This window comes from Megalopta genalis, chromosome 3 (assembly GCF_051020955.1).
Source record: "Megalopta genalis isolate 19385.01 chromosome 3, iyMegGena1_principal, whole genome shotgun sequence".
Taxonomy (NCBI): Eukaryota; Metazoa; Arthropoda; class Insecta; order Hymenoptera; family Halictidae; genus Megalopta; species Megalopta genalis.
The window spans coordinates 3,239,479-3,264,152 of record NC_135015.1 but is presented as its reverse complement, the minus strand read 5'-3'; the positions used below and the strand labels follow the sequence as shown (position 1 = coordinate 3,264,152).

Sequence of the window (24,674 nt, the reverse complement as noted above, 5' to 3'; positions counted from 1 at the left end):
CCGGAATCTTCGATCCGATCGGAACGGATGGGTTGCCGAAGAAACGGGTTGTTGCAGCCGTCTATTAGGGCTGTTTTTGTGCGAGGAGGTTCCGATAAGTAGACGATTTTTTGGGCAATTGTTAGGTCTGTGGGTTTAGGATGTACAGCTATTTACATCGATGCCTATGTTCACAATTACGATTTTTCATCGAACGTAATGGACCCTTTCATGAAGTACTAGTTTCATTATAATTTCTGTCGACAATGCGTACAATCTGCTGATTAACCCCTTAACTTGTACGCTCGAGTTAATTCGAGCGCGCTAAACAGGCCAAACTGTGCACACTCGAGATAATTCGAGCGACGTTGTATTTTATGCTGCTATAATCTTTCACACTCGAATATAATCGAGAATTGAAAATAACAATGTGAAAGCAAAGAAAAAAAATCGTTTTATTGATATTTATCATTTACATGGGATTGCAAGCTATAACACTTATTTATTCAAGTATAAAATATAGCCTTTTTCCATGGAACAAAAAAGCGCAGTATATCAAAATTCTCCATCAAAAGAAAAGTTGAATCAGGGGCGGTAACAAATGGAAACCTTTGAGGATGTGGATTTGGTTGGATATTGCTTATCTACTTCTATTTTTGTATTTTTTTTAATTTTTTTGCCAAGACAATGTTCTAAATTGTGTTTTTTTACATAAAAAAAAATTGATTTTTTTTGGCTGGTTTTTTTCAAAAAAACTGTGCGTTAAGGGGTTAATAATAAGGGAGCAGCTTTGAGGGTGGAGATAATTATAATAATTATCGCTTTGTGGGTGGAGATGCAATTACTTTAAGATTTTGGTAATCCTTTCATCACGTCACTGTGTTTTTAACATTTGAAAGCAAAATTGATCATTATTGATCATCGATTGGTCACCAATCGCTGCTATGTAAGTTGAGTTGTTGCACTTCTAAGATTCAGTTTTCAAAAGTTTACTGCAAGCTTAAGTATGCATTTTTACAATTCATACATGGAAGGCATTTTTTAAAAAGAGGAAAACCACTATTGAAGACAGTTGACTGACCTATCCGATGGCTACAAAACAGAATCAGGGCTTCTAATTGCTTCAACATCTTGTTCTTCACAAAAATGTTCTACTTGCATCCTCTTTTCCATGATTTTCCATATGCATTTTCAGTCTACTTGTTACTTATACGCTGCCTTCCAGAAGAAGAAACTTCAAGCAGTAGTAGCTATCCACTTACTTCGATCATACCTAACTGATCCTGAAGGCATGCATTTAAACGTTCATACTTTGGCATTCGTCAGCAACGTTCCTATTGTGTTCATACCACGAGGAATTCAAGGCATGAATTCCAAAACAGCACAAGTCCACTCTGTAGCACTATATGACTAGGTGACTATTTTTTTATTCTTCAAACCTATTTAATACAGTTTAAAGCAGTGCAAAAATTTTATCTCTGACATACGTATAAATAATCCTCATCGAAACATCGACAAAATTGGAAATGAAGCAAAGAAGATGACATTGGCTGATTTGTGCTGTTTTGGAATAGTAAATGGCTTAAATTTCTCACGATTTTTCCGAATAAAATTGTGATATAAAAATCTTTAAAATCTTAAAATCGTAAAATAAAAATCTTCAATCTACTCATCTCTTATGCACGCTTTTTCAAAAGACGAAAGCTAAAGTAGCCATTCGCTTACCTCGATCAGCTAGACTGTTGTTTTTCATGCACGTAAACGTTCACACTTGCATCCGTAAGTGACATACGATAAGCATAAAATTTCTTATGATTTTGATGAATCAAAATAGGAATTCGCAGAAAGGGTAGTCGGGCAATCGAATTAGTTGGCCGCAGGTGTTCTTTTCTCGCCAGCCAAACGGTTCGCAGCGAATCGGCAGCACGAGCGTTGAGTGTTTGATAGATGGAAGCCGGTCGTGTGTTCCGGGAAAGCAGAGGTGCATACGTGTGTGGCTGAACAGGTAGACGCGAGTCGGTCGAGAGAAAGGGTGCCGGGAGGAAGCGGCAAGAAGAGCAGCTCTCCGGCAAAAGAACGAGAAGCCGGTAATTTAGAATGGCACCGCGATGCATAGGCTAGGTCAAGCCGATCGAGATAATAGCCGACGAGCGAGTGGTATCGTACCTGTGCCTGCAGATATATCTCGGCTGGGATGTACAGCTAACGGCGCACGTTGATGAGAGAATGGAGGGACGGATGATATCTTCGGTTAAGTTCCATGGCAATCGGGAATGGAAAGAAGCCGCACTCGTTGGACCTTCACTTCCTCTCATTGTTCCACCTTGCCCGGTTCCACCGCCCTTCCATCTCTCCCCACTGCCCCGTACGTCCCTCCCCCCTGTCCGAAGGAGGTTTTGCCTCCTTCATGCAAAAGGATCGCCCCGTTCGGTTCGGATGCTCTCATTCTTTTTCCGTGGATCGCGCGGTCTCGCTCGCGCCCCCGCGACAAGCAGCGGTTTTCTCAGCTGTTAATTCGCCCTGGGGCTCCCGTGCAGCACGGCCCACGGCAACAATATAACATCCGATTAGCTCATTATGCGGAGATCGACAGATCGATAAATTCGACGCGCCGGATCTGGGCCGAGTACGCGCGATTATTTTACGCGATTCTTGCCCGGGCACCCGAGACACAATATCCGTCCGGAGCATCGTTGCGTGTAGGCAAAAGATCCCAGATATCGTTGCAGACATCACGGAAAACCTCCCAGCTGACTGTTCTGCCGATGAATTTTCTGCTGCGAATCTCCGGTGGTCCGAGGTATCTGAGAAAATCGATACGATCCGATTTGGTCTAATCGTGGCTGATGAATTTCTACAGGACCTTTTAGCAAAAGACACCGTGTCGTTACTAGGCTACAGGTGAATTAACAAGAACTAATGACATTTTGACTGTATTTTTACGACGGGGGATCCTTTAGTTGACGACGCAAATTTGTAGAGTTCTGATTTCTAATTTTGATCCTTATCAAAGAAGATATGAGAATGGAAAATTGTGTAAGGATCTTTTCAATTAAAGCATTTGCTACTTGCTATATTGAAGACTGATCTAGTTTACTAGACAATGTGCGTATATAAAGAATCTTGTAAAAATTGCAATTGGTTTGAATGATAAAAAATTAAAAACATCATGCTTTCCCAACGGTTTTGTTTGTGCGTGTAACGAAAATTTTAACGTTAACTTAATTTCGATGGAACTTTCAGCATACATTTTAAGTTGCCGAGATCTGTGAAACGCATTTTTTTAAATTCTCATTACAGGCTCGGATAAAAAAGTTGTATGTACATCATTCTTAATTTTTTATCATTCCAACCAAATGCAATTTTTGCAACATTTTTGTTTCTCATTATCTGGTCGATTAGTAAAGTCTAACATCAGAAAAAAATTCAAGTTGTTTGGTCCAATATTAAAGAAGTTATTCTATTCGACAGTCCGCGATCGGTAGTCGGTTGATGTGACGAGCGAAGCCATCGCGAGGGAAAGCCGAGCTCCTTCGAAAAACTGATTATAGCTTTGCGCCGAACCGCGCCGTACGGAACCGATCGCGCAACTCGCACACGAACTTTCGAGGCGAAAAGCGCGGCTGTCCAATCGCCGGATACGCGGCGCAACAGCGCCGGTGTCGCTCAGGGAACATGCTTCACCGAAGAATGACAATTACAGAAAGCCGGTATCCATTTGGTCGGCTAAGAATTAGGAGAAACGGCCAAACGATCGCCGCCGTAACCGTCATGCGTAATCGATTCCTGCCCGATAGTCACCCCGGCAAATTAGGAGGTCCGGGAAGCAGTGCAAGTATTTATAAGCAATAAAGCACAACCTCTTTCGAAGACCGTGCAGTGTCATTTCAATGGTTTCCAAATGGCTTCCAGGTTAACGGTACGTACGGTATTTGTTATTTTTCAACTACACGCGTCCGTGACATTTTTCCTGGGAATTCGTTTCTGGGATCCCGGAATAATTTGTATGCGTAATTAGTTCTCGATGAACATTTAAATTGTAGGAATCTGATTAATAATGCTATGAATAATATTAATAATGATAACAATTTGGAATTTGCAGATGAAGATCAAATTAAGTAGCTGTTCATAAAATGAGACAGTAGAGAGGGAACGCTACCATAAATCATTCCTCGGACCAATGTCTCGTGGAACGCGTTTAACTCTTTCGGTACGAGCGCCGGATATATCCGGCATCCATCTGGTCACCTGTGTGACCGAGCGCCGGATATATCCGGCATCCATTTGATGACCAATATGGACGAGTGCCGAATACATCTGGCATCCATGTAAGCCATATTTCTGACATATTAGAAACTATTCTAATAACCGTTTGAGTCCCAAGCAGCGCTATCACGCTGTTTGGCATTTTTCGACCGTGTTTTCTGAATAATCCCCCTAGGACTCAAACGGATAAAGTCTTTCCTTACAAGGATTCCGAAAAAACAGCTACAGGTATAATTGTCGTTTGATCTGAATTGATTTAAAAAATTTCAGGTTACATTTTTCTTCGAAACTTGTTCATAGATTTCAACATATTGTAGGCCCTTTACAGAATGTTTACAGGAAACATTTAAAGGAAGATTTAGAAACGGATTAAGCACAGTCATTACTTAACGCTTAAGAAAATCTTCGTACGAAAGTGGACCGACCCTGCGTTATGTGCGCATTTTCGGCGCGGCACCTCGTACAGTGGGAGTATCACGGCGGACAACGCGCTCGTACCGAAAGGGTTAACCCTCGGAGTGCGATCACTCGCTGCACGGTAAGGGAGTTTTACCGATATTTCACTAAAGAATGTTTGCGGCCACTTGAGCTCGAAATACCCACCCCTGTTCCACTAGTAACATACGCGGCTTCGTCACTGTCGATAAAATAAGGTGGTCTCTTGAAGACTCTGTTACCGGATCGAAAGAGTTAAAATACACGATTTGCCACCCAACCATTTGTCCTTCTCTATCAAAAATCTCTTCGATTCAATCTTAGTAAGAATTAGTTTGAAAAGATTATTAATATTAAGTTTTCGTTGAAACCGAGAAACGAGATCGATTGTCTCGTGAACTACGTAGTTGAGTAAACGGAAAGATCCTATACGGATGTGTCGCATAATCGAACTACACAAGTTTGCATGAGTTTTTATATGTTTCAGTAACGCACAAAAAATACGGTATCGAATTAAGTAGATTTCAAGTTAATTTTCTTGTACACATTATAAGCAGTCTTCACGATTTTCCACTTGTTCGATGAACGCATCAAAAATACCAACAGAATTCCATACGTTTCAAGGTACGGACAAACGTCAATTTTTTCGTGCACATTACGAAGTCATTAGAGTTAAACGGTCCGTGCATTTTCCACAAGAGCACTCCGCCACAACATGCGATCAAACAGGTAGTAAACATTCGTGACATTACAGATAACGTTGCTGGAAGAGGTCAGAACATACCTACGCGACGGTCAGATCACCATAATCTGCTGATTCACCGTCGACGTGTAGTAGATGCAGACGACTTATCGATGCCCGCCGCGACGAGAAACCTGTACAACTAGTCAGTAAGCGTGGACATGGAGGTAATGTTCGCTTATTAGATCTAGCCGATCGAATTCTTGCGATTGTACGCCCTGGTTGCAGCGTCGCGTCAGTTGATCTTTACATAAAACTAAATTCTCTGAACATGCTGAAACTAGACAAGGTAAAAGTGCATTCTCGGTAAACAATAAGAAAATTGATCGCTCCACAATTACTGACTTTGGATATAAAAATGTAACGAAAAATTTCGACGGTGCGTCGAAGGTACTTTCTCTACAAATTATTTAAACGTATTAAAATATCTATAATGCTAAAAAAAAATACATCGTTGCATTCGGGGAAGTCTAAATAATCATATTCTACGCAAGGGTCATTTACGCGGCTTTCGCGGTTAAAGCAGGATAAATGTCTAAAGCAGGGGTGTCAAACTCAAAAGCTAACTTGGGTCAAATAAACAATGCTTAACTTTAGGTGGGCCGCAAAAAAAATATCAATGTTCATAGAAACAAATATTTTTATTTGTTTTTTATTTTGACATCTCTTCTCTGATACTATCTTTCCTGTTTCGGGAGAAATTTTATTGGCCGAGACTCCTTTCAAAATTTCTAATTCACATTTCTATTTTATTTTTACTTTGCGTCGGATATATCGACTGGGCCGCAAAAATGTTCATCTCGGGCCGCGAGTTTGACATCCCTGGTCTAAAGCGTAGATGACTCCATCCAGTAGTTATCGGGTCAAAATGGACCCGGCGTTCAAAGATTATCGGCGTGTTGAAATGGCGGAGAAACGGCTCGGAGGAAACGCACGTCTCCCATGCCCCCACCGGGCAAATTACAGAAATTATCCAACGTCAGGCTTATCAGCGGCATAACTACCGTGGCGAGCAATCTCGCTGGAAGCCTGACGCTTCGGACAGTCTCGCGGCTTTTCCTTTTGTTCGCGAGTAACGAGCCGGCTGTCAAGCGGATCACGCGGATTCAATCTTCCGTGTCCTGCATCCGGGAAAGCAGCTCGTTCGCCGGGCCTATTGCGTCGATAAACTGACGTTCGACTGTGAATCAAGCGTTTTGCTTCGGTTTATGGACTGCCAGTCGAACGTTTCAGCAGTCTTCGATTATCGTTGCGAATCGCCCTATTTCAATGAAACTTGCGACTTCGAATCAAGAATAACTGACAAATTTTTCTTAAAGGGGAATCCCGTTTCTTTTAGTAAACGAAAACAATTGTTTCGCGCAATCTTCTAATGTGAGTCTTTGGAAATTGGTACAAAATGTTCAGTCCACATTCATCATAATCTGGAAGTTATTGACTATAGAAAGAAGAAGAAGAGACGCTTTCACACCTATTTTAAGTAAAATTGAAGTTTGGATTTAAATAGATATCATATTTCTCACAATCTTTTTTTTAAATTTCTTTAATCACATTTTACGAAACCGAAGTTAGTACTCGTGACCAACCAAACAACTTAAAAAATTAATTACAGTTTTATTACATTGACGGTGACTTTTCTACAAATAGTTTCCTATTATGCTGATTTACATTAAGCTCACACACATAAAGAATGCTGCAATTACACAACACGTGGGAGCAATTGTGGCATTTCTAAACTGTTTTAAATAGGATCTAAAATCACATGTAGATATATGACTGAATTATACATGTACATTCTCACAGCAAATTATTAATTAAATAGAGGGAAACACTTTGGACTGCAAAGAGTTTAGTAGGCCAGACTGTGTTAACATCTATGAGCTACAGCGACAAGGTTGCAATAGGTAAATCTTGCCTTTTCTACTTTTACATTATTAACACTTTATCGTCCGGTCGTGGTTGAGGCTGCCACTCAGTAAGGACTGGCTTAGTCGCGCGCGCATTTGCTCCCAGTACCGGCTAAATTTTCGCTATTCATTGTGTTGTGCTTATTCCTTTAAAAATAATAATAAATAATAATTATTATTATAATTATAATTCATAAGGATATGGGGAGGTCAGCATACAGGAGGTCAGCTACTAACAAAACAGTAAAGAAGCGAAAACCGTCGATAGCTAAAAGTCGATTAATAGGCTATCGGTCGATAAGCATTGGCAATCGAAAAGCCGATTAATAGGCTAGCGATCGATAAACATTGGCAATCGAAAAGCCGATAAATAGGCTAGCGGTCGATAAAGTGTTAAGCAAGTTATTATGATTTTATGTGTCTTGTATAGACAGACAATAGTAACCTCGATGTCGGAGTGTATCTGCTATAAATGTAATGTGTTCTGCGTTAGTCTAGATCAGTGAAACAGTGTTAGATTGCGTCAGACTGTAGTATAAAGATAGCGGAACTGCGGGTTTAGAATACATACGCGCCACTTTACTCCTACACTTTTGATCTCCGAGAACGTAGTAATAGAGAAAAAATTACTTTAATTGGAGATACAGTTATCATCCCGCATCACAGGGAAATGCGGTGAGTAGTGTTTCAAAAATGTATGCCTGAATAATGAAGAGCACTTATAGCATCTGTGCGCTAGCTCTAACTGAATAAATGGTCTATCACTTCTCTGAATATAGAATTCCGATGTTAAGAATATTGTAGGGAAATTGTAATCTAGTTTCGCCTAGGGATCTGGTAATATCAATCATTTCTTTTTATACATTAAGTTCATACGTATTAATAATCGTATTAATATAAAGCAGATTTTAGAATTAATTTTTATTCTGATAGATTTCAGCGAAGCGAATTATACACGATGTAGGATGCAGAAGGATGAAAGGAGTGATTGCTATGATACATTTTATGATTCCAGTCTCAATTTTATTAATTGAATAATTATCACTTTATGGAATCTTATGCGAACTGTGATTCGGTAGTAGCTGCGTTTATTATTTCTGTCACGTGGAAGCTTGCAAACGGAGTGTCGCGGTAATTTCTCGATGAGAGTAGTTGTAGAATAAATCGCAGGGGATGTAATTTCCACATTTCTATAACATGAAATCATCAAAATAGACGTTGGCTTACTACGAATACAAAATAGTTTGCGAATATTTCGCCAAGCGTGTTTCCTACTTAAAAAACATGCTCAATAGTGCTAGTGCGGAAAGAAAGTGTCAAGGGATGAAATAATCATATTGTAGTGATCAAATGTAGTCATCAAGCTCGACTCTCACCCGCATCGAACACGAAACTCCTCCATCGCCAATCATGTTTACCAGTTAAAGCGAATATAGTTTCATAGGGGATTGATGCGAATGAAATCAGAAGGGGTGAGATTGTAACTTCGCCGTAAAATGTAGTCATCAAACTGTACGTCGACGTTCAACGATCACACAATTCCTGCCTCGTTAATCGTATTTACCACTGAAGAGAAGAAAACAATGTGAGCGAGGGTGAAATCGAGGAAAAGTGAGGGGTGAAGTTCTGGCAGCAGAGCAGAGTGTCGGCACATTCCATCGGATCTTTCAGAACGCAGTAGGCGAAACGCATGTCATTCGGGGCGTGTTAAGAAAACTAGCGACACCGGACGAAAGAAAAATTCGTCGAGGACGATTACGGTTGCCATGAGGCGCGACATATGCTCGTGCGAGGGTAGTTGCGCAGTCGCGCTTGGCTCGCGGCTCGTCGGGAAACAAAAGCAGATCGACGCGGCACGGAGCGGCGAATAGCAAGCGAATGGAATCGAATGGAAGCGAGTGGAAGCGAGTGGAAGCGAGTAGCAAGCGAGTTGCGTCGCGTAAGTGTGCGTAAACGCGTGTAATAGGCGGGGAGGGTCCCACCAGCTGGCGTCAGAGTGACAAGATCTAAAATTAGAGCGCTTGTGTTGCGTGTCGATCGTCGCATGCGCTTATCATCCGCCCCCTTCCGGCTTCGCCTTATTTTCATAACTTCTTTCGATTCTTTACTCTGGCTCCCCGTTCGTCTCCCTCGATTTCCGCGCGATCTCCCGTTACTCGCTCCTTCTCCTATCACATCCTCTCTCTTTCTTGTTCGAGCGCGGTACAACGCTGCATCTCTCGGTGCATCGGTCGCGTTTCCTTCGTTCGTCAGAACCCTGTCGCCAGGAGAAACCGTGAGAAGGAGATCGATGATGGACGGAACTCGAGCGGAGACCGCGGAGCTCGTCGCGACGACCAATTGTTCGCTGTGGGCGCGCGAAACCGAACTAGAGTGGCCGAAATGAAGATAGATTTATCTCATTTTTGTGATATAACAACGTGTTTTACGTAACATTTCTGTCTTCTGTTATTAGTAGGTGATTCGTTACAATGCATTTAGTGATATACATAATTATATAAATAATAGAATTTTAAATAATACGGTTATTATATCGATAATAGAAAAATTTGGAAACTTTTTGGGAAATAAATATAGATTCACTTAATATCTGTGCATTTGTGTTTACAAAATTATCGTAAATGCAATTAGAAATAAATTAATTGCGAAGGAATCTTAATATTTAGTTGATGACCTATTGTTTTTTATGACCTCAAATATGCTTTGAGGCATACAGTGTAGCAAAGTGACGAAATTGTCTAAAAATCAAAGAATTTTGCAGAATGAGGGATAAATATAGAGAATGTAGTATAACACTTCTTAACCTTGAAAATTTATGCTACACTTGCAATTGTATAGTTCGATGTGTTATGACATGTCATCCCGTAGATTTTGGCAAGCTGATTTCAAAGTCCATTGCAAAATTTATCTACCACTTCAGGATTTTGAAAAAGAAGTCGATTTAAGTGAAATATTAACGAAATCAAGATATTTTCATTAAAATAATGCGATAACGCATTGATTTTTTTTTCAAAATCCTAACGTTGTAGATTTTTGCTATCAGATTTGAAATCAGTGTGTCAAAACATGTTATAAAAAAATTCAACTGTAGAATTTTCTCTTCCTCGGTAGGATAGTGGACTCGGTTACTGTGGCGTGACTAATTGCTGCTCCTTTTTTCATTAAAAAATAAACAAAATAAAAGAATAAAATAATTGACACATCCTCAGTTTCTAACGTTTGTTATATATCTGTATTTATAGTAATACGTACAAATAATTGAATATCTCAATTCTTTACACAGACGATAAATTTCCATCTGCTGCAAAAAATGCAATTTGGAAAATAAGTTTGTTCGGCTAAATGCACTACTGTGCCTATTTCACTTCTCTGAAAAAAACTGTCTCGTTTTATTGTACTGTGTTTTAGAGAATCTTGGACGGACATATTTCATGCAATTGCATAAAATTCACAGTCAAGTAAACAAATAACATTTCATCCTTTCTTTGCTCTGAACGTACTCACCATATTCCAAGAATTAACCCATCGTTTTCCTTACCATCAGCCATCATTGTCAAGCAACCGACAATTGTTAAGTAAGTTTAAACAAAAATAATGAACTTTCTCTGCCAATTCCTGAAGAAGTAAATCGATTAGCAATGGTGGAATAGCTGACCCCATTTTACTTACTCATCACCCCTAGATTGTCTAAGAGTTTGGCATTATTATCTTACCTACCGAGGATAGTGTTAATATTTTAATACTCCTTAATAAATCTATTACCAGCTATAGCAATTGTAGCCATGAGTAAAGAGAATTGTATATCGAGTGACATAGTCGAGGAATTTTGTTTCAGATTGTAATCTAGAAAACAGTTATATATATATATATATTATATATGTTATATATATAATATATTATATATATTATGTTCCTTTAGAGCAGGGGTGTCAAACTTGCGGCCCGCGGGCCGCATGCGGCCCAAGATGAACATTTTTGATGTCAAGTGTCAGGACGTAAACAATAATTTCACTTTATATATGTTTATTACAATGTACTAGTCAGAATAAAAATATTTGTTTCTATGAACAATTTTTTGCGGCCCACCTAAGCATTGTTTATTTGGCCTGAGTTAGCTTTTGAGTTTGACACCCCTGCATTAGAGCATAAAGTCTCTAGTTACACAACAATAAGTCCTCTATGAAAAAGTTTCAAAAATTTCTACACAGAGCTCAATATTTTCTTGAACTTGTTTATGTTCTAAAACAAATTGTTGAAAGTGTAAATGTTTAAGTGTAAAAGCTTAATTTGATACAAATTGTAAGTCAGAAAAACTATTTTGGTTTTAGTTTTAAAATAGTTTCGAGTACAAAGGTAGATCAGCTCTAAAAAACCCAGCTAGTACAAAGCTTGTAATAGATACAGCGATAACTCCAAGCAATTCAAATCGAATCGTTAACTCTCCTATGACAAACTTCTAAAGATCCTCGCTTAGGTGCTATGGGGTAAATCGATCAAGAATGGCTGACCAACCATTTTCCCCATTCGCTACCCCCGTCGATTATCCCCGAGGTGTAGTACAGTCTGACAATGGGGGGGGGGGGGGCGAGATTAACCGTGCAGCCTCGTGAGAACTAATGGCCGGCGCGCGTGTGTGTCTACCTATAATTTAACATAAGTACGACTCGCGGTAGGTGGTTGCAACCTCCGCAAATAAGTGCATTTTGCTCCTCGACAGTCTATTTTATGCGGCGGGTCGCTTTGCTTTCGTGCGGCGAGCGCAAAAAAAGAAAGCATCTCTCGAGGATTTAGGATGGTTGCCCAGCGTCGGTCGTCCTAGACGTCGACGTCCCTTGATACCGCCCCTACGACGCCGGCGCCGACATGGAATCGCTGTGCCGTGGAAATTCCCGGTGGTTGTTGGCCAAGCTGATTCCAAGTCGGCCCGTGGCCGCGCCGCTCGCTTTGCACGTAATTTTCGCGATAATATAGCCGCCGTTACGCCACCGATTTATGGTCGTTCCGGGGTCTCGGAGCGGAGCAGCGCCGCGCGGATTTTAAACGCGCGGCCCGTCACCAGTGAAATACGCTGGCCGCCACTTCCAAGAAGCGCGGCCGCGGAAAATCGTTACTCTCGTTAACGGCCAGATTTTCGCGGAAAGGGCGATTAGCCGCGGCGATAACTACCTCGTTTGCCGAGTTTTCTTGCGAGGCGAATCAACCAGCCAGATTTTAGGAATTCGGAGATCGGCGGGACGTCATCGTGCTGAGAGCTGAGATCGCGGAACGTAATCTGATTGCACGGCACTGATGATTAGACCGAGAATCCTGGCAGGAGGAAGAATTTTAGGGATAGGATTTATGGAGGCTTAAATTGAGTTTGGGCTGGGCAAAGAATTTTATTAGGTTGGCAGGAAAGTAATTTCGGTACTTACACACACCTATTACACTCGGTGAAATAAAGCTCAATTTTTTCTATACAAGAAATGAACTTTAATCAGTCAAATATTTTGCATTCTGTTCGATAATCCTTTGCCATCTTTTTTGTAACTTCATAATTCCGCGCTTATAAAACTTCTGGTCCTTATCAGTAATAAACTCAATCAAGTACGATTCGAGGCTATCGTTATTATTGAAATTTTTGCCATTTAAAAAGTTTTGTAAACTTCGAAATAAATGATAATCCGATGGCGCAAGGTCGGAGCTATATGGAGGATGCGACATCACTTCTCAACCAAGCTCCAATAATTTTGTACGTGTTGCTAAAGATGTGTGAGGCTTCGCATTGTCGTGGTGGAACACGATTCCTTTGCGATTTGCCAATTCTGGTATTTTCACTTTGATTGCTTCCTCCAATTTCATAACTTGTTGGCAGTAAACATCTGAGTTGATCGTCCGGCTGCTTGGAAGCAGCTCAAAATACACAACACCTTTATAGTCCCATCAAATTGACAGCATGATCTTTCTCTGATGCAATTCAGCTTTCGACATGGTTTATGCTGGTTCATCACGCTTGGACTATGACCTTTTTCGATTAATGTTATTGTAAACGATTCATTTTTCATCACCAGTGATAATTCATTTCAAAAAAGGGTCGATTGTATTATGTTTAAAATGCGTATCGCAAATACTGATTCGTTCTGTTAAGTGAATTTCTTTCAATTCATGCGAAGTCCAAACATTGAGCTTCTTAAAAAGTCCAAAACATTTTATGTTATATTCAATTGTTGTGTGCGATACATTTAATCCTTTTGCAATCTCTCGTATAGTTATATGACATTTCGATTCAATTATGGCTTTGATTGCATCATCAACTTTAGAAGGTCGACCAGAACGTTAGTCATCTTTAAGTGAAAAATCTTTAGAACGAAATTTTTTGAACCAATTCTAACACGTGTGTCCTGTTAAGCAATCGACGCCATATACTTCACATATCTCTTCATAAACTTCATAGCTCTTTGTGAGCCTCGGCCGCTTTCTTGTCTGTATGAAAATAAAACAGGAAAATGTGTCGAAAATGTTCGTTTTTGCACTCCATGTTAAAATTGACAGAAAACTATCCATTGTAAACAAAACTACACGGAATTTGTTTCTATAGTAATTTAAACATGTAACTTAAAGCTGAAGACAAAACAATTATAATCTTAACAAAAGAATGACAATTTAAAAATTAATCGTATCTCCTCTTTCCAAATTGTCCATTTTTGTGCGCAATCTGAACGCGAATTAGGGAGAAATTACTGTATCTAGTTTTAAATAGTGATGAGGCTACCTATTTTATTCGATAATGTTCTTCTTTGACCACGTAGTGTCCAAATCAAGCATAGGTTGAGCTAAGTGTGATTGCTTCTATTATGGTTTAAAAACATTTTTACTTCGGTAAATCTAATTCTTAACAGAGGAAAGGTTGTCCACTTTATTAGTGATATTCTCCTCTGGTGATGCAATTTAACCGTTTGAATCCTGAATAGTGCGAACGCGCCGTTTGTGTCGAAAAGTTCCAGGATATTTGAACGCTATGAATAACTGACGGTGTACTCATACACTGTCGAAATAGCGCGCGCAACTTTATTTTGCTTTTTCTTAACACGTTGACTGCCGCTTCACCCGTATTCGGGTGACAGCAAAAGTTCTCATCAGGCCACGTCACCCGTACTTTGGGTGACGCTGATTTGACTACTTCCAAAGGATTTCCGAAAATATTTCGACAAATATTCTACAGGGGGTAATGAAACTATTGAATTCTTATAAAAATGGTTTATTAAAAAAATTATTCGCAGTGTATAACATTAAAACATTCTCTGCAAAGTTGAGGTTGATCAGGACAGCTTGGACAAAAAGTTTGTTTTTTCAGATATGCTCGTGCCTCTGATCGGTCCATTTCGTATCTTTTATTTGAACTGTAGCTTCCTCGGTATCATCAACATTTCTTTCTTCTTCCATGACCAATTCCTCGTAAAATCTCGTCAATAGTATCTTCATAACATTCATTATCACTAAGATTATATTTATCAGTATCCAAATCAGAATCTGACGATGTAATTTTATTTATGCTTCTCCTTCCGGGCAATCCGATCTCTTTTCATTATTGAAAAAAAATAAGGGCAGAGATTTTAAGTTATACCATTCGGTATTCGGCAAAGATTCCAACTGTTCATGCAGGAACAGAAACAGATATGAATTAACAGCGCACGCTCCCTATAGCGGCACGGGTGGCCTGTAAGAGATTTTGTTGTAAATACGCGTGGCAGTCAACGTGTTAATGTAAATGATACAACCAAGGCATTTTGTATTTCATTGTTATCTTCTCAATAATTTTTAGTGAACAAAACTTGAAATATTTATGAACTAATAGTACGCATACTAAGACAAGTGCTATCGCGGTGTTCGGCATTTTTCGACCGTGTTTTTTCAATGACCCCTGGGATTCAAACGATTAAGGGTGTTGTTGAGAATGTTGTGTAATTATTCATAGCGTTTATTTTTATATGTAAAGCGTACGTTTAATGGAACGTAAATGTGCGCGAAGAAGAACTGCCTCGTTGAACAACCCCGACTTAATAGTAAAAGGAAGAAGTTGTCGAGAAACCGTTGCGCAGACTAACAGTACACCGTCGGTCTTTGCTTTCTGCCGAAGCCATGGTGGCTGCTATCAGCATAAATAAATAACGAATAAAGACTTTAGAAAATATTGCGAAAGTACAGTGAATTCCCTTCAATTGTCCCTCAGCTTGTAAACAAAAATGGACAATTTGGGAAGAAAATTATTCGAGCCTTGTGACTCGTTTTCATAGTCGTCGATCGTACATTCTATAATCGTATTTCCTCTTTCCAAATTGTCCATATTTGTTTACAAGCTGAGGGACAATTGGGGAGAATTTACTGTATTTCGTATTAATATTCAACCCTCATCTTTAGGGCCAGTTGTCGCCCTGTCAACATGAACGATCAATCACAAGTGTCAAACATTTTTCCAGGCACCATTTCCTGCACGAGTTTCATCAAAATGGTTTCGCGTAATACTCGAACACGTTCCCCTATTAGATCAACGCTTCTAAACGCCGGTAATCCATCGTTTCCTTTGGTAGCTTCCCCTGAGAACCGGAGGACCGTTCGCCAAGAGTACTCACGCTAACGAGTCGTGGTTCGCGTAAACGAACAACCTAACCGAGGAACCGAGTCGAGGGCAATTTTCGAGATGTCTCGATAGCATAATTACTATTCCGTGGGAGCCGAAGAAACGGGACGAAATTACACTTCGCGTCTAGTGCTGCCAAGCGATTCGGGTCTCGCCAGCACGATGGAAACGTTGTAATCTTCACGCGCCGATGGTCATTTTACGTTTCTCGAAATCGTACTTCCTGAAGATTATTCTAAACGAAACAAAAATCTATGTATTTTTACGAATTCTGGTTTTTCATATTTCTTTCTCTTGATTTGTTCTTGTATAAAATGTGTATTGTATTTTTCTACTTCCACATGTTAAGGATAAACTAAAGAATTTTTAAACGTTTGCAATACGATATCGTATCAAACTTGTTATGAAGATATTAAACAAAATTTATTAAATATGAATGTCATTCATGTCTTTGAAAATTGAAAGAAAATTGTGTTCTTTTGTTATAAATTCGTTTCGGATTTGTTCGCGAACGTTCGTCCCTCGCGAGAAAATAAAAGAGGTTTTTTTATTAGCAAGACACTGGATCAAGTGCTATTTTAACACCCTTGCAAAAAGGAATTTTTTCGAAGAAATGGAATTACCTTTCGAATAACCCAATAATAAACGACAAAGAAGTTCTAATCATTGTATCTGTTGAACGAGTCTGCTGAATGCTTCAATCGTTCATTTATCCTTTCCAGAGCGTCGACCACGTGTCAAACGAATTTTTTGGAAGATCTAGCATTCAGAAGTGATGTTTTGTACAATTCCCGGCAACAGCCAATGGAAAATTGACCGCAGACAAGCATGGCGTCGCGCCGATGAACGCAGTAGGAGGAAATAGACATACCGTCGCGTCTGCCTATTATCCTTTTATCGGCAGATCCCCGAGGTAATTAAGGATGCGCGTGTTCCGCCCCTGGCGGAAGCTCTTCCCACTTTCCAAAGGAGTGCAAACAAGTAGCAGGAGAGGCCTCGTTATCGGTCGATCGCAGGCGGTACACGCTCCATATCGTTTTATTCGATTGACGGCGGACGCATTGTTCCAGGGTTCGGTTTCCGCGTCGACGGTGCCGGCTGCTCGCTCGCGGATACCCGCGCGATCCTACCCGCCTTCTCCTTTGCGAAGACAAACGCTCGGGTGTCCCCGATTTCACATTATGCAAGAAGGTTCGTACGGCGCGACGCGGCGCGGTTTGGCGCGCGTACGCCGCTTCCGGCCGGAGCCGAAGCCGAAGACGGGAGCAGCTGCCGTGAAATCGCGGATCACGGCCGCGGCGTGAAATCGCGGCTGTCCCCTTCACGCTGCTCCCGTTTTAAAAACATTTCAGCGGGACCACATGCCCGATTTTCGCCGACACCCGGCCATCCTCCGGATACCTCCGCTTAATGATCGGCCTTCGACTTTCCTTCGCTCGCTCTGATTTATTGCGGCCGTCATTAACGTCCGCACTGTCGTTCAAACGGATCAACTTTCTTTAAATTTCAGCGAACGAGCTTCGTGTTGTTGAGAAGTCAGAGGGACCAGTATAGATTTTTTGAGAACGTTGCTAGTAGTTGAGATTCTGAAGGAGATGTTAAAGATTAAATTAATAAATTAATAAAATAAAAACTGGGTTTTATTGTTTAAATTCTGCCTAATTGACTCTCAGATTGTGCACGAAATGAACAATGTGAGAAGAGGAGATACGCGATTATTTGAACCTTGCGGCTCGTTTTTATGATTGTTGACAATCGGTAACTATAAAAACGAGCTGCAAAGCTCGAATAATCGTATTTCCCCTTCCCAAACTGTTCATTTTTGTGTACAATCTGAGCATCAATTAGGGAGAACTTACTGTAGATCGTTCTTAGCTGCACTCGAGAAAATGTTGTTTTCTTCAATAAATAACTATTTTATTTCTTAATTTATGTTAGTTTCCAAATTGTCCAATTATCAAGTTTTGTATAATTTCTTTTTGAAACTTTATCAAACTACATCAAACAGATTTGGCATTTTTTTTCTTGGAAGAGTTCACATTCAAGCAAACGAATTTAGTCTTGTTCAGAAGTTAGCGGGATCGGTTTAATTAACTGCGAATGAAATGAACTATTGATCGAAATCCTGAGGGAAATATTACAGATTGATTTTTATATGGATTGAAGATTTAGAAAAAAATATCTTGTACTTTGTCTACATTCGATTGTATACATTCCTGAAAGACGTAAGATTCATTAGATTTATAACAGTTGTAGTCGGAAGTCGTAAAAACCTGCGATTTTCTTCAATCACGTGCAGTGTTGTTGCAGTGTCGTTTCGTTCAAAAGTGTATGTTTTGTCTTATAAAGGTTACAAGATTAAATTTACTGAGATTTTTTGCAACTATGTATTAATTTATTGAACCTATTAACAAATATTTATATTTATATTAATATATTTATATTTATATATTTACCCTATTGAAGAAATTTATTTAATGATTTCTGGTGAAAGTATCTTTACAATTTCATTAATTGTAGAATAAAAATTGTGAAACCGGTCATTTGACCCTTAATGGTATGGTTAGTGTTTCAACGATGCAAGCTACTCGCACTTCCGCCATTGCACTTGCACAACGCGTTACCAATCGGTACGTATGCAAACCACTAATACCAAATATTCCCTTCAATATTTTATTTGGCAAAATATTTTTATTGACTAGACTGCATCGTCGTATGAAAGATAATTCATCGGGAAATCATAACGGATGCAACGTGCGCACAGTCTTGCATAAGGGCAAGGTGCAGTCGAGCCATTTGCAGTGCATGGAAGTAGGAAGAGTACGCCACACGTTTATTGCGTTTATCAGCAGGCCGACAAAGTGCAACTGTTTCCTTTTGGAAAGTGGATGGTCTCCGGCTTGTATCAGGCTGACAAAGAAAACCATGATTTCAAGGACTCTTCGGTAGTTTGATTGCAGCTGCACTTTTATGCACCTTTACCGACAATTGACTTCGTGTCGCCCTTGACGAGTGCAATCTGCTCTGTAGATTCAATCTCTGCCGCGGTCGATCCGCGATGTCTTGCACGACCCACTGTGAGTACCATATGAGCCTGGGACGCGGCTCAGGTGAAGGGTACCGATGGCAGATGTGCAAAAACTTTTACAGTTTACAGATCCAGGTTAATGAGTCCTCTGAAAAAATTTATAGGAACAGATCAACCAGTGTTTGTCCCATGGGATCTCACGTTCCTAAATATTCTTTGGTGAATATTGTAGTTGTCTAGATGAGGATTTCAATTTCTAGTTCTTCGTATAGCCTGTCCTAATTATATATATAGACGTATATTACAATTAATAAAATACATTAGTACTAATGTATTATTAATATTATACACTAATTTATACTTAATTATTATTTAGCCCTAAATATTAATTGAATCAATATTTATTAGTACTAATATAGTGTTAATGTTATACTCTAATATATACACTAATAATTAATACATGCATATACAGGGTGGCCCTGAAAAGTATATACAAGCAAAAGTGTAACAAAATTATTGCGTTTTAAAAGAATCTAAAAAAAAAATTCGAATCGTTTAGCCTCGTTCTGAAAAAGTTATTGAGTTTTAAAAGTTGTCCGAACATTAATGGTGATACAGTGAATCCCATTATTGTTCGGACAACTTTTAAAACTCAATAACTTTTTTAGAACGGGGCTAAACGATTCGAATTTTTGTTTTTAGATGATAGAGGGACCAGTCTACTAAACCATAACGGGGATGCTTTTTCTTAATTTTGCTATTGCTTGGAATGACAACAACAAAAATATAAAAACTCATGTATTCTAATAAATTCCTATACGAAAAAGAAGATACATATTTATTGCGTGCCAACCTTTTCTTTGACGGTTAGATATTTTCAATAGAGAAGTAGAATTTATTTCCAACGTTATAATGGTGTTTGAAACTAAATTGTGCAAATTTCAAATATTACTATATGGTCACTCTAGGTATTAATGGGTAAAAACGACGTAAAATATAACAGGCTGCACACATTACTTTTAACAATTTCCATGACGAAGAACATCGTCATGTCCATTGTTGAAGTTGTCTTCCTGATATGACGAAATATATCGTCGTGCCCGGTTAACAGGATAAGAATTCAAGAGATTCCATCGAAGAAATTCTTGCGCTAGAGGGATGAGAAAGGGGGTAGCGAAGGGACGGGGGATGTACTTAGGGATCGGTAGCCGTGTCTTTTTGCAAAAGCGTGACGATCTCCGCGAATCGGTGGCCCGCGGGCCGGCATGCAGACAAGACAAGCAAGCAGTGCAAAAGTCGGCGGGGCAGATGTGCGGGTCGCGGCCACCTAAAAGACTGGCTTGTGCATTTAGCGGCGGCGCAGGTTCGTCGTACACCGGGTTAAGAGGAGGGTGCATATCGGCAGATAGGATCGGACGCGGTAGCCGCGTATACGACCGGCTGGCCGAGATAGAGATCGAGCGGAGGCGAAGAAGGCCAGCCAACCCCTTTCGCTCGACTTTTCAGCCACCTTGCGACTACGATTCGGCTATCGCGAGCCGATCTATCTCTCCCTCGCCCACCTTATAGCCGCGCGTACAAAACAGCCCGAGCGCGATATATCGCCATCTGTGGCTCATTAGCTTAAGCGGTACAAACAGAGCAGCGGGCCCACGCCACGCTTCGGTGATCCCCGGGCCACCGATGGGCCACGGTCTCCGAAAACCGCGACGACCTGCAACCTTTTGGCACCCTCCAGTCGCGTCTATCAGCCGTTGATACTGGGCGTAAAGGTAAAGAAGGTCACATTAATGTTCGGACATCTTCTAGGACAAGATAACTTTTTAAAAAGTGAACGAAACGATTTGTGGTTTCTTGAGATGACTGAGTGGCAACTTGGCAATGTTTGCAAAATCGTTTTTTAAATTGCAGTTGGTTAGAATGGAAAGAAAAGTAAGAAACTCGCTTTTTTTAACCTTTTTATCTGAGCCTATAACGAAAATTAAAACAATGCATTTTGTAGATTAAATTATAATACAGTACAGCAAGTAGTACAACGATAGTACAGTGAACCGCTATTTTGCTGTTATCGAAACACATTTTACAACGTGTAAATAGCTCAATCTAAAGCGATCCATATGCAATATTTTTTTATTATAAAATCAACGAGGATTTCATCTAAAACTATTCATGTTCTCGTCATAAGTTCGGGTAACCTAGGTTCTACTGCATATCTAAAATAGAAAATTTATGATCATTCTTGTACATGTTGTTTAGCGTATTCAATGATGGCAACAATAGCACTCTCCAATTTTTTGGCTAATTCAAGAGCTTTACATCGATTTACCGGTTGCGTAAATTCAGACCGCGTATAAATATATCGCTTAAATAGTGTTATAATTTACCGTATAAAAAAGGGCCACGCATAAAAAAAGTCTCGCGTCAATTAAGGGACGGGTGTATTGCTATTGCTGAAAATACACTTGAGAGTCGGTTGAAGATGGGCCGCATGCGTGTCTCCACTGAAAAAAAGAGGAACGAAACCGCCGTCCGTCGCCGCTCAAAGGCCATTATACGGATTATTACGTTACTTCTCGAGTGGAAAACCGCCAACTGCCACCGTTCTCGGCCCCCGAATATATGAGGAAGCGCTTTTTACGGGGTTTTGGTTTCTTTCTAGGCTGGGGCCAGGCCCGTTTTGTCGACAAGGAGATAACGGTGGAGCCATTTGCGCCTCCAGGTGAAACGTTGACACGCCCTCTCGTTTAACCCCTTACGCTCAGGAACTATGCTTTCTTGGCTACGAGTTCATTCGAGATGTTTCCTCGTATAACTTAAAAGAAGAACATTCTCTTGTTAATAGACGAAAGTAAATATCTTGCTAAGCAGTTTATTTGTCGAACTGTCGAATTTAAATGGATCTTGTTAAGTTTGTAGACGACTGACTCTGAAACGACGAACTTTTTCATTGGCATTCAACGTTGTTTCGAAACTATGTGTAGAAAGCACGGAATTATGCTCTTTTAGGTTAGAGCTCATGCTCTCTTAGAGCTTATGCTTTTTAGACCACAGTAAATTTTCTCTAATTGACGCTCAGATTATGCAGAAAAATGGCCAATTTAGGAAGAGGAGATACGATTATTCGAGCCTTGCGGTCCGTTTTCATAGTTGTTGACAATCGGTAACTATAAAAACGAGTCGCAAGGCTCGAATAATCGTATCTCCTCTTCCCAAATTGTCCATTTTTCTGCACAATCTGAGCGACAATTAGGGAGAATTTACTGCATATGAATTTACACTAGACTGCAGGTTTAAATTTTAACGATGCTTCATGATTCTAAAACACACGAGCACAGTGTGAAATTAAAAACAATTAAATCTGCTCACTTTTATAAAGGAACATTTACCAAAATCACCTTTCTCTGCTTGGTAAATTTAGTGTTGATGACAAGTAAAAAAGCACGTACCTATAATAATTCTACCGTTTTCTAACACCGGTGCTTAAATTGCAGATTTCGAAACGACACCATGGAATTTCGCAGTGACGCCTTCACAATAAAGCACTCGTACGAAGCTGGTCGAATCAACGAACCTAGACCGAGGCTACGTTTCCATTTAACATTCCTGAAAACCATCCGCTTCCCGAAGGATTCAGCGAGAACATGAAAATGAATTGTTCCTGATTGTCGCAGCCAGATAATGCCACTGTTTATCTCGCGAACAAAAGCGGCGATCCTCGCGTATTGTCGCAGCGAGCTTCTCGCTCGTCGTAGTTCATTTTTCTCCTCCGCGCGCGGTAATTACCATTTCAGCGATCGGACAATCGGTCTCGGGTGTCTCGGGATTCTCGAGTGGTTACGCGATCGGCTGCGAAATTTTAAGCCGCGCGGATTAAAATCGGATAATGACGCGGTGACGCAAATGATGACTTGTGCGATGCGCGCGGCCTGTGCACGCGCTTGAAATAATAAAAATTAACCGTGACTCTCGGTCTCGGTAATTACCTGGATTCTCGTTTTTCCTTCTTTCTTCGTGCTGCGTGCGTGTCTCTCGCCACTGTCAATGTTTTCCCACAACCATGTTTCTTCTCCTCCTCGTCCTCCCCCTCTCTCATTCGCGCCGAAACTCCCTCCTCAGCGAATTCCACGGCTTTTGAAATTTCACGAGTCTGTCCGTTTGCCTCGCCGTCAAAGGAAACGTCCGAAGGTCGGTCGAAACCCAGCCAATTCTTCCAATAGGATGCCTTATTACTCCGCACGCCATTCAACCACCGAATTGCACGCTGCCATTGAAATTACTCAAGAACTGCGAAAGTTAACTGGCAGTGTTTCGAGCATAATGCCGTTCCCCAGTGGGCACCGTTACAGTTTTTCAAAAAAACCGAAGATTTCTCCGCCGATTTCTTTTGAATCTCTCAACCGGCGATTACTTCAAATTGATCCCCGGTGCTCGCGTTCCTCGAAGCGATGCAATTAACACTAATGCAGAGATTATCGCGTCGTAAAGCGTACGGATCCGTTCGCTAGGAAGAAACGTTGCGCGAGTTTACGGTTTGCTAATCTTATCTGGCGTGGAAACTCGACGCGTTCTCCCTTGTGTTATTAGTTCGCCCGTTTTTCAGCCGCAGAACGCTGTGGAACTGGAGGATGCAGATGCCGACTGATCTCACGGTGAAGAAGTAAAAATTGGTCCGAGAAACTGGTAGCTTGTCAGCTCCTTCTGTCTTATACCAGGTTATTCTAAACATTTGTTTCGTGCGCGCTACGATCGCGGAAAGTAACGAGATATTGAAGAACGGATGATTAACGTTTGTCTATGCTCCTGTCGTCTAGCAATACCAAGCATGCATAGCGTGAAAGGACCTTCGGAGTCAACTGTAACTGAAATTCGAATTCTTTCGGAGTCGGTACCAAGCGGAAGTGGTTACCAAAGTGGCCGATAATTTTCGTGAGAATCGTCGCCGAAAATGGTGCAACCGAGAACAAGGTTCCTGGCTGGCCGGCCGGCGTCTGCCGTGGCCGGCTGCCACCCACGCTGGCAGGAACACGGTCGAGCAGGTAGGTAATACACGGTGTGTACGGTGGCACGACAATGGTCTTGTCGTTGGCACAATGAGAAGAAGGGAGCCAGTCGGCATTGAAAGGCAAATGAGAGCCGGCTCTGGCTGCGCTCTTCCTCAGTGGCTTCTGACTCGTCATCTCCTTTTTCTGTCGCGCACCCACATCCGCTGGCTTTCAGCTAGCACCCGAAAACACACCTTACGCAAATTAATGTCGCATGCTAACACAGAGAGCCAGCCCCGGCGAGCACCGGCTCGAATCACCGGGACAACGAGACAGTCGGGGACAGCCGACCCGTCATCGTCTTTAATAATGATTCATCGCCATACGGCGCGACTAATTGTTTACCGGTTGTTCACGACCAGCCTCTCTCTTTAACTCGAACGGTTCGCCTCGTCTTCTTCTTCTTCTTCCTCGACAGTTTGTTCCTCCTCGTCTTCTTCTGTCGCTGATACGGCCACGCATCGCGCATACGTATTCCCACCGGGGCTTTCTCTTTTGTTTTCTTTCACCGGCGACTGCTATTTTACAGCTCGCTCTCTTGTTCGATCCGGTGCCTGCGTTTCCTGCTACGTCGGGCCCGTTATTTCCTGGCCCGATTCTCAACGGCGGCCGTCGTTCGCGGGCCCGGTCAATTTCTTGGAAAACGCGTTTTTACTCG

The 24,674-nt window shown here is 41.0% G+C and overlaps 1 long non-coding RNA gene across 1 annotated transcript; it reads left to right on the top strand.

Annotated features, from left to right (window-relative positions):
• Window positions 1-3,456: 3,456 nt before the first annotated feature.
• LOC143259250 (uncharacterized) lies at window positions 3,457-9,972 on the top strand. The gene is made up of 4 exons (XR_013033064.1): window positions 3,457-3,898; window positions 4,082-4,783; window positions 5,168-5,304; window positions 5,435-9,972. It is a non-coding gene; the product is annotated as an uncharacterized LOC143259250 (long non-coding RNA).
• The last annotated feature ends 14,702 nt before the right edge of the window (window positions 9,973-24,674 follow it).